At 42.8% G+C, this 11,362-nt stretch overlaps 1 protein-coding gene and 1 pseudogene across 2 annotated transcripts in view; one reads left to right on the plus strand and one right to left on the minus strand.

Moving 5' to 3' along the window:
* LOC106564511 (microtubule-associated serine/threonine-protein kinase 1) overlaps nucleotides 1-11,362 on the plus strand; it is an 85,628-nt gene that overhangs the window by 30,119 nt on the left and 44,147 nt on the right. The window lies entirely within an intron of this gene.
* Nucleotides 6,840-11,362, minus strand: part of LOC145859341 (tRNA pseudouridine(38/39) synthase pseudogene) — a 5,127-nt pseudogene continuing 604 nt past the window's right edge.

Here is an 11,362-nt window from a genome sequence, read left to right on the forward strand (position 1 = left end):
CTATAATAGAGCGCAGTTGCCCACCCATTGTTTCAAAAGCATAACAATAACATAACAAAAATTGTGTCTTAAAGAGGCATATCACCTTTATAAAGGGTCATGATAGTCCTTTCCTCTTTGAGAAAAATATCTATAGGCCTTTCTACATCTGTGGAGGAACATTTGCATTAACATTTTGTTAGCATTGTCGCTAGCTCATTGTATGGGCTTGAAGAGCTGTGACATGGACCTAATATCCCTGTTGTGGACTGTCCTATTGCTGTTAAAGTGTGCTAGCTGTAGCATTTTGCTAGCTTCCGTCGTGGCTAGCTCAGTCAGTATATTTTGGTTTAACAGCCTGGGCTCCAGATGTGTTGTAGTCAGACTCACTGATGTGTTTCCTAACTAGAACTCCCCTGGAAGGCTACTCTCTCTCTCTGACAGCTCCATGCCCCATCATCTTAAATAGACAGACAGACAGACAGACAGACCGACAGGCCAGAGTTGTCATGTCTTGTCGCCATGCTAGCTACTGTAGCTAGACAGACAACCAGACAGAGAAATAGCTAGATAGACAGACATCCTCCTAGATGATGTGCTACCAGACCTGGGTTCAAATACTATTTGAAATAATTTCAAATACTTCATCTGTGCTTGATTGAATAGTCCCAATACCTTAAACCCTATCCATCTGGCACTCCAGGCAGGCAAACAATCAAAGTATTTTACCTGATTTTAAATGGTATTTGAACCCAGGTCTGACTGTAACTATCTAGCAGGGCCAGACTTTTCTCTGTCTGTCGGCATCCTCGTTTTATAGTGTAAAGGGGACAACATGTGTTCATGACCAGATCCTATGGGTCGTGGTCAAAAGTAGTGCACTGTATAGGGAATAGGCTGCCATTTGGGACAAGGTCCATGTCTTCTTTCCCTTTGATCAGTGGATGTGAAAGAACACCCTGCTGTGAGCAGGCATAGGCCCTAAAGGACTTTACAATGTTTCTCACTAAATTGGTCTAGATGGGAAGGTTGGAGCACTCAGATTTTCATTGACGTTTTTTCTTATCTTTCTTCTCCCTCCCACCTGGCCTCCCTTTTCCTTCACTCAGTTTCCCTCCCTCCCTCCCTTTCCCTGACTTAGTTTTTCTACCCCCCTGCCTCCCTCCCTTTCTCTGACTCAGTTTTTCTACACCCCCCTTCCTCCCTCCCTTTCCCTGACTCAGTTTCTGTAACGGTCGTTGGGAACACAGGACCAAAACGCAGCGGGAATATGAATGCTCATCTTTTTAATTTGAAGAAAAGTGAACACTTACAAAAATAAACCAAACCACGACTACACAGTTCCATAAGGCACAGAAGCTATACAGAAAACATCTACCCACAAAACCCGAAGGAAAAACAGACTGCCTAAGTATGACTCCCAATCAGCAACAACGATGTACAGCTGTTCCTGATTGGGAGCCATACCCGGCCGAAACAAAGCAATCCCAAACATAGAAAAACAGACATAGAATGCCCACCCAAATCACACTCTGACCAACCTAAATAGAGACATAAAAAGGCTCTCTCAGGTCAGGGTGTGACAGTTTCTTGACTCCAGACAGCTGTAAATGTTGCAGTCCCCCTTTAAGAAATCATGAGGAAGTGTCAGAGAAAGTCAATAGACAATAGTGATTGACTGACACACAAACTTCATATTGTGGCTTGACTGTGACCTCTGATTTCACTGCTTCACATCAGACAGCGGTAAACATTAAGAAACCCGGACTGTCATGGAAAGGTCACCTGACAGGAAATTGCCTCGGGTCAATCAATATTCTAACGATCAGAAAGGTCTGCATGGTGTCCTGTCTGCCCTGTGACTCAGCATGCAGAAGACGACACTAACGTTAACGTTACATCAGCACACACTCATGCTCACTGTATAGACACGTACGCACACAAACATACAGAGGCACACACACACACACACACACACACACACACACACACACACACACACACACACACACACACACACACACACACACACACACACACTGTCCACCATGATGATATACCCATATAGATCGGTTGGGAATTACTACACATAGTCTTTAGAACAGTCTACTATGATATACTGGACTAGCAGTCCCTTTAATAAGAATAATTATCATTATAATAATGATAATAATCATCAATATAATAATTATTATAATAATTTGGTGGGTGCTTATAATTGTCCTATTTCAAATGTGTTTTTTCATATCCCACCCTCCCTGAGACACGCAGTATGGGAAGACATCCAGTCTCTGTTTCATCTTCTTTTAATTGCGGTTACATAAGATGTAGGACTACTGAAACTACAGATCACCATGCTGCCCATACAGTATCAATGGACATCCATTATGTCTCACACACACACACCACACACACACACACACACACACACACACACACACACACACACACACACACACACACAGGCACAGGCACAGGCACACACACACAGGCACACACACACACACTGTTTGTCTTCACGTAATGGTAGCTGTCCTCTGTGTGTTGTCTCTGCGGACATGGCCTTGGTATAGGAACTATAGTCATATAGTCATGTTGAGCAGTTATTTAGAAAGCAATTAACCAGACCACAAAACATAGTGAACTTAAACACAAGCTGGTTTGTCGTCCAAGGATTGTGTGGGTGGGTGGGTCGGTGTGTGTGTGTTTGCATCAGAAGTGTCAATGTCAGTATCTTCCTATGATTGGGGAGTAAATAAAATATTGTCTGCTCTGCAATTGACAGAAATGAAATTATGTGAGAAGAGGAGAAGTGGTGCACTCTCACCTTTCACTTTCACTTTCGCTTTTACTCCATCTCTTCTTCTCTCTACTTTATTCACTGTTCCCCACACAAAGAGCACAATACGCTCAGTTGGTATCCTGTGTGTGTGTGTGTGCCCCCGTTTGTGCGTGTGTGTGCGTGTCTGTGTATGCACTCGTATGTGAGACTAATGGCAGTGTGCCAGTGAGGGGCCTGCACGGGGGATAATCGCTCTTCACACGAGTCATTACCACTGATTTGACCTTTGACCTGGTGACAGCCGCCAGATTGGGTACAGTAGGAAACAACGACAGGATTGGTTGCTCTACTATCTGGAGAAACATGCAGCTCTCCTCTAACTAGCTATCATTCCCTCTACATGTCATCCTCCCCCTTATTCTCTTTATGCTTCTTTCCTCCCCTTTTATGTCTCTTGCTTACTCTTTTACTTGTTCTGTCAGTCCCCCTCTGTTTCTCGCAATGTTTTTTAAATGTAATTTGTCAACATATTGTGATTTGGAATCTACATTGTTTTGTGGGTAAAATTTCCCTCAACTGTTTTCCTCACAATTTCAAGCACAGGATTATGTCATCATTGTAACCAATTTTCAACACAGACAAACTATGTTAAATTTGTACTCTACATGACTAAAAGCATGTGGACACCTGCTCGTCAAACATCTCATTCCAAAATCATGGGCATTAATATGGAGTTGGTCCCCCTTTGCTGCTATAACAGCTCCACTACTCTGGGAAGGCTTTCCACTAGATGTTGGAATATTGCTGCAGGGACTTGCTTCCATTCAGTCAAAAGAGCATTAGTGAGGTCAGGCAATTAGGCCTGGCTCGCAGTCGGCCTTTCAATTCATCATAAAGGTGTTTGATGGGTTGAGGTCAGGGCTCTGTACAGGCCAGTCAAGTTCTTTCACACCAATCTCAACAAACCATTTCTGTATGGACCTCGCTTTGTGCACGGGGGAATTGTCTTGCAGAAACAGGAAAGGGCCTTCCCCAAACTATTGCCACAAAGTTGGAAGCACAGAATCGTCTAGAATGTCATTGTATGCTGTAGCGTTAAAAAACAGCCCCAGTCCATTATTCCTCCTCCACCAAACTTTATAGTTGGCGCTATGCATTTGGGCAGGTAGCGTTCTCCTGGCATCTGCCAAACCCAGATTTCACTGCCAGATGATGAAGTGTGATTCATCACTACAGAGAACACGTTTCCACTGCTCCAGAGTCCAATGACGGTGAGCTTTACACCACTCCAAGCGACGCTTGGCATTGCGCATGGTGATCTTAGGCTTGTGTGTGGCTGTCGGCCATGGAAACCCATTTAATGAAGATCCCGACGAACAGTTATTGTGCTGATGTTGCTTCCAGAGGCAGTTTGGAACTTGCTAGTGAGTGTTGTAACCGAGGACAGATGATTTTTACGCACCACACGTTTCAGCACTCAGCGGTCCCGTTCGGTGAGCTTGTGTGGCCTATCACTTCACGGCTGAGCCGTTGTCGCTCCTAAACGTTTCTTCTTTACAATAACAGCACTTACAGTTGACCCGGGGCAGCTCTAGCAGGGCAGAAATGTGACAAACTGACTTGTTGGAAAGGTGGAATCCTATGACGATGTCATGTTGAAAGTCACTGAGCTCTTCAGTAAGGCCATTCTACTGCCAATGTTTGTCTATGGAGTTTGCATGGCTGTGTGCTTGATTTTATACACTTGTCAGCAACAGGTATGGCCGAAATAGCCAAATCCACTAATTTCAAGAGGTGTCCACATACTTTTGTAAAAATAGTGTACCTTTGAAACAACGTCAGATCTTCAAGGTAATATCCACTATAAGAATGCAATAGGCTGGACAGCATCTCTTACTGGAGAGTTTATTGATCTACAGCTATCCCTTTGGTCTCACATCCAGGGTTTTAACCAAGCCCGCCTTATTTTTGATATTTGTCACTGACTATGACCAATCTGCTATCATGAGAATTGTTGTTGTGAAATCTCCACCTAACCTCTACAAGATTGGTGGGTCCCCCTCGGGACGGTTGAGCTAACGTATGCTAATGTGATTAGCATGAGGTTGTAATTAACAAGAACATTTCCCAGGATGTAGACATATCTGATATTGGCAGAAAGCTTCAATTATTGTTAATCTAACTGCACTGTCCAATTTACAGTAGCTATTACAGTGAAAGAATACCATGCTATTGTTTGAGGAGAGTGCACAGTTATGAACTTGAAAAGTTATTAATAAACCAATTAGGCACATTTGGGCAGTCTTGATACAACATTTTGAACAGAAATACAATGGTTCATTGGATCAGTCTAAAACTTTGCCCATACACTGCTGCCATCTAGTGGCCAAAATCTTAATTGTGCCTGGGCTGGAATAATACATTATGGCCTTTCTCTTGCATTTCAAAGATGATGGTACAAAAAAGTACATTGCATTATCTTTTACCAGATATATTCTCCAACGTTAATTTCACATTTCCACAAACTTCAAAGCGTTTCCTTTCAAATGGTATCAGGAAAATGCATATCCTTGCTTCAGGTCCTGAGCTAAAGGCAGTTAGATTTGGGTATGTCATTTTAGGCGAAAATTGGAAAAAAAGGGTCCGATCCTTAATCAGTTTTAAAAGATTCACTTGCCATCGAAGTCATTCCAAAGGGTAGGTTCAACAGAGGAAATTAACTCTAACCATACTTATCAAACATATCAATCATATAACATCAATGATGCTATTTAGGCCTATATAACATTTGGGAAGTCATCAACAGCTATTCTATAAATTCAGCCCAGCATTCAACAAAAAATAGGCAATACATAAAGGCCTAGGCTTTCAAGCTCTGGTTAATTTCAAATAGAATCTACAAGTTAATCATAAATATGTTGGATTCACATCTCCATCTCAACCAAAAATACAAGTTAAAGAATAGGATTAAATCAAATCAAAGTGCATTTAAAATTGGATTTATTCCTATTCCTTAACATACATTTTGGGTTGAAATGGAGACGTGACACTAACAGATCAATTATTCATTTGTAGACAAACTGGAATTAAAGCCAGACTCAGTGGCACAGATGGAGCTAACCAAGCAGAAGATCTCCTTCAAAAGTTGATATTTGTTTGCGTTGACAATCAAACACAATTCAATATCACTTTTGCAATACGGTAAATAGTGTATTACCTTGTCGACAAGTTAACAAATGATATGTTGGATTCACGTCTCCATCTCAACCGAAAATAAAAGATAAAGAACAGGATTAAGCCAGTGGCTCAGATGGAACTATCCAAGCAGCAGATACTTCTCCTTTAAATGTTTATGTTTGGTTGCATTGACAACCAAACAGAATTCTATATTACTTTTGTAAGACAGTAAATAGCCTGATGTAAGGCTTTACTGCATTGATCACTTGCTGTCACAGGCGTCGAAAGGATTAGACCAAGGCGCAGCGTGTATAGTGCTCATTTTAGGATTTTAATGAATGCACTTCAACAACAAAATAATAAACGCTCAACAGTTCCGTCAGGTACAATCACTAAACGGAAAATAAACACCCACAAAACCCAAAGAAAAACAGGCTGCCTAAGTATGGCTTCCAATCAGAGACAACGAAAGACACCTGCCTCTGATTGGCAACCATACTCGGCCACACATGGAAAATGAAACATAGAAACAGAAAACTAGAACAAATGCCCCTAGAAATAAACCAACCCCAAAACACACAAAACAACCCCCCTGCCATGCCCTGACCATTCTACTATGGCAAAATGACCCTTTTCACTAGTCAGGACGTGACACTTGCACCATGTACTTTAATGCAATCTCAGCTAACTGCAATCCAGGTCATTTGGTTGTGCTATTAGATCAAGCACAGTGATAACACATTAAAAAAATATATATAAAAAATAATATTAAGCTGTTGTATAAATAAACAAAATATATGACATTTGAACTTTAGTGTGCTTTTAAATGGTTGAAAGCGCAGTGATAGCACATTGGGAATTCAACAAACGTTTGGCTGTCGTTTTGAGTAGGCGAAAATAGGTTGGAATCTTATTGATACGTATCTACCAAATATTACTCAATTCTCCACATTGAAATGATGTGGTGTGTCAAGTGGGTTACCTTCTCTTTCACAGAATAGAGAATAGGTTTCACGCTCGTCCTCTTTCAAAGGCAGGTTTAAAAGAGAGAGGCTGTGAGAGCATCACAGTGAGTTCCAGGCTAAGACAGATGGAACTGAGCCGTGATATTTTAGCTATGTGTTCCATTGACTTTCCATTACATTTACATTTTAGTCACTTAGGAGACGCTCTTATCCAGAGCAACTTAAATCTTAAAATAGCTAGGTGGTACAACCACATATCTCAGTTATAGTAAGGGGGGGACCTGGGTCTTGACTGCTATCTGGGTCCAGTGTTGCTGCAGCGTGACCAAGGAGTGGTTCACCTCCTCAGCCTCCCTGCGCCAGCTCAACACCTCAAAATGGCAGTGGAACAGCACCAAGGGAAAGTCCACCACCATGCTGTACATGGGTTTCCTGGGATTCTTCTCCACATCTAGGACTTGATCCACTATCTCTGGAGCCTCCAGCTTCTGGCCAATCAGCAGCAGCATAGCCATCATGCACCGCACCTGGTGATAGAGAAAGGCCAGTCCAATCTCAAATATGATAGGTCTTATGGGTCTGTGGCAGTGGGCATGGTAGGGTGAGGTTGATGGACAGACTGGACCGGGATAGACAGGATGGTCCTCTGGAACTGCAGCACTCCTTGCACAGGTTGCGGAAGTCGTGCCATCAACACTAAATCCAGAGCAAGGAAGTAGTACCGGTAGGTTCTGGACTGACATTCACAGTGCGCACTGAATCCCTGCGCAGCATTTGACCAGTCGATAATCCTGGTGTCCTGGGGCAGGACTCTGTTCAGCATCTTCACATAAGGGAGGTATGCCGCGTCCATTTTGTTCTTGACTTCATCGTGGACATGGAACGCAAGTCTATGATGACCTGGGAAAAGTCACTGACTCCTTTGTCGGTTCAGCCACAACAGTGATAGTTAGAACTCTGGCAATCCTGGATCAGTTGAGTCTTCAGAAGAGCCGGGCTTCCACAGTGTTGTCTGTGTTCTCCTGGACAGCAAACCCAGTGCAACATGGCACCGAGGATGGGCTGAGATATCAAACAGTCGGTCCCTCTTTTTCCTACCACCAGCATCAGGCTTCTGTTAACCTTCCAAAGATACTCGTTGAAGAGGTAGGGTTTCAGATGGTTTCTGAAGATGGGCAGGACTCTGATGTCCTAGCTTCAGGGGGAAGATGGTTCCACCATTGGGGTGTTAGGACAGAGAAGAGCTTTGACTGGGCTGAGCGGGAGCTGCCCTCCCGTACGGTTGGGAGAGCCAAGAGACCTGAGGTGGCAGAACGGAGTACTCGGGTTGGGGTGTAGGGTTTGAGCATAGCCTGAAGGTAGGGAGGGGCAGTTCCTCTTGCTGCTCCGTAGGAAAGTACCATGGTCTTGTAGTGGATGCGAGCTTTGACTGGAAGCCAGTGTGGAGTGTGCGGAGGAGCGGGGTGACATGGGAGAACTTTTGATTTAGTCATATATATACACACACACACACTGCCATTTGGCCTTTTTTTTCATCAGTTGTTATCACAGCTTTCTCCTCTGTTACTCTGACTGATCACCAGAACCCACAGACAGACAGAGACTGCATGGGCCATTGATTCTCTATAAATCACACAACCACACACTGACTGGCAACTCTACTGTCAAATACTGTCGGAGTGACTGACTGCCTGCCACCGGAAGAGTTTGTAGCCTGGTGATGTGATGCAGTAGATTATCATGGATTATGAACTGCTGCCCACACAGCAGATTTGCTGCTTCATCATCATGTTTTACCAAATGGGATTTTTATTACAGTGTGACCTCATGAGGTAGAGTCAGAAGACACAGCATGGGTTATTGATGTCTAGAAATCACAGATCACACAAGACAGGCAACACTACTGACTGACTGTTAATTAACACTACTGTCAACTACTGACTGACTATCAAACTGACTGATTGACTGCCACCGGCTGACTGACTGAACTGGCTGACTGCCTGCCTGCTACTGGCTGAGCCTGACATCTGGATTAAATGGATTATGATACAGTAGATTAAAACGCTTTATATGACAGATTATGATGTTTTATGAAACTGCCCACACACCAGATTATTTGATGTTTCATCTGCATGTTTTAGTATAATGTGATGTCATAGAAGTTCAAGGGTCATGTATTGAGATGGGATGTGGGTCAAATGTCATAAAGTCAGAGTGCAAAGTATAAGGTAAGCTCTAGACCTGGTGTTCCCTTAGATTGTAAACTGTCATGGTCAAAACATATAGATTCAATAGTTGTAAAGATGGGGAGAGGTCTGTCCGTAATAAAGAGATGCTCTGCTTTTTTGACACCACACTCCAAAATGCAAGTCCTGCAGGCTCTAGTTTTATCTTATCTTGATTGTTGTCCAGTCGTGGTCGAGTGCTGCAAGGAAAGACCTAGTTATGCTGCAGTTGGCCCAGAACAGAGCGGCACGTCTTGCTCTTCATTGTAATCAGAGGGCTAATATTAATACTATGCATGCCAGTCTCTCTTGGCTAAGAGTTGAGGAAAGACTGACTACATCACTTCTTCTTTTTATAAGAAACATTCATGTTTTGAAAATTCCAAATAGTTTGCATAGTTAATTTACACACAGCTCTGACACACACTTACCCCACAAGACATGCCACCAGGGGTCTTTTCACAGTCCACAAATTCAAGAAAGTGTACAGTATTATATAGAGCCATTATTGCAAAGAACTCATATTGCTTAAATGAACAGCAAACCTGGTTTTTAAAAAAAACAGATAAAGCAACACCTCACAGCACAACTCCCCTATTTGACCTAGATATTGTGTGTAAGCGTTGATATGTGGACTATGTGTGCTGTTTTTACATGTAGTTCTGTCCTTGACCTGTTCTGGTTTATTAATGTTCTGTATTATGTCATGTTCTGTGTGGACCCCAGGAAGAGTAGTTGCTGTTTCGTTACACCTAATGGGGATCCTATTAAAGAAAGGAATAATAATGACCTGTTATTGTAACTACCGTATTGTTACAATAAGGAAGGGGCTGGACGCTGTTTGTGTATCAATGGGACTTGTAGAATTGGGAAACCAGCTCGAGATGTTTTCACCGCTCACATGAGTAGTATATTGTGTGAATCTTTTGTGTTGCTATAGTAACCGGGTACACCCAGCCTCCCCTCACCCCCCTCTCTCTTACTGCTTCGTGGTCATTACAGAACGAAGCAAGGAAGAATTTAGTCGTCATTTATTTACCTGGTTAAATAAATGAATGATTCAATTCAATTCTGACAGATGTAGCTAACGCTGTCTAGAGATGTGTCTAGTCTGGAGACTGGGCATTAAGGATAAACCAAACTGAACGCGATCATGCTGAAAATGTTTGTCCACCTCAATCAACAAGGTGAACAGAAATGCCATATGATATGCTATCGAAACCTTTATGTTGTGTGATATAGTAAGGACACTGCTCTTGATTTATGGTGGTCTTGGGATAAAGCCAGCAGCATACACACACACATAAACATACACACACACACCACACACACACACACACACACACACACACACACACACACACACACACACACACACACACACACACACACACACACACACACACACACACACTATCTAAACCAGATGGAGAGCGGCTGAGCCCACACTACATGACCATAACCGTGACTGAGAGATTTACCCTGTCACTCAGCAACACCAGAGAGGAGAGAGAAAACACACACACTTGTCTTCTTTTCCTTTCCATTTCTCTCTTTCACCCCTGCCTCTCTATATTCATCCCCCTCTTTCCCATGTTTCCTTCAGTTTTTCATTTGTCAGCTCTATCGCAGATCTTTTTCCATCAGACTAAAGTAATGAGAAACGTTATGAAAGACACAGCATGTCATCGCCTGAACATAGTTCCAGCTAGCTCTGTGGATGACTCATCACTTGAATTCATTCTCAGGCTAAACGTCTAATGTAGTGGAACTGAACTCTGAAGAAATAAAACGAGGTATCTCTCTATTCTTCTCCTTCACTCATTATTCTCAACCCTGGTAGTCTCTCTTTCTCCTTTCTCTCTCACTTGTTCTCACACACTCAATTTCTTTGTCACACATACTCCCCCTCTCTCCCCCCTCCCCCCCTCCCCATCCCGCCCGTTCTCTCTATCTCTATATGTGGGTTAGAGAGTTCATTTAATCAAGCCACAGGAGAGGACAGTGACATTCAGCGTTACTTAGAATCCCACTTAGAAGGACCAGTCTGAACCCATAAAGTCCCAGACAGTCCTCTAGTCTCCACTGGGCCCTCCTTCATAAAGAAACTAGATTCATCATTTTAAGATGATGACACATTTAAAGGTCATGCTTACATTGGCCAATTTAAGTACTGTGTATTCTACACTGTATTATTGATTGTGTGATAAATTGTGAAGGTTAATATACTATTA

This window comes from Salmo salar, chromosome 12, assembly GCF_965601325.2.
Source record: "Salmo salar chromosome 12, fSalSal1, whole genome shotgun sequence".
Taxonomy (NCBI): Eukaryota; Metazoa; Chordata; class Actinopteri; order Salmoniformes; family Salmonidae; genus Salmo; species Salmo salar.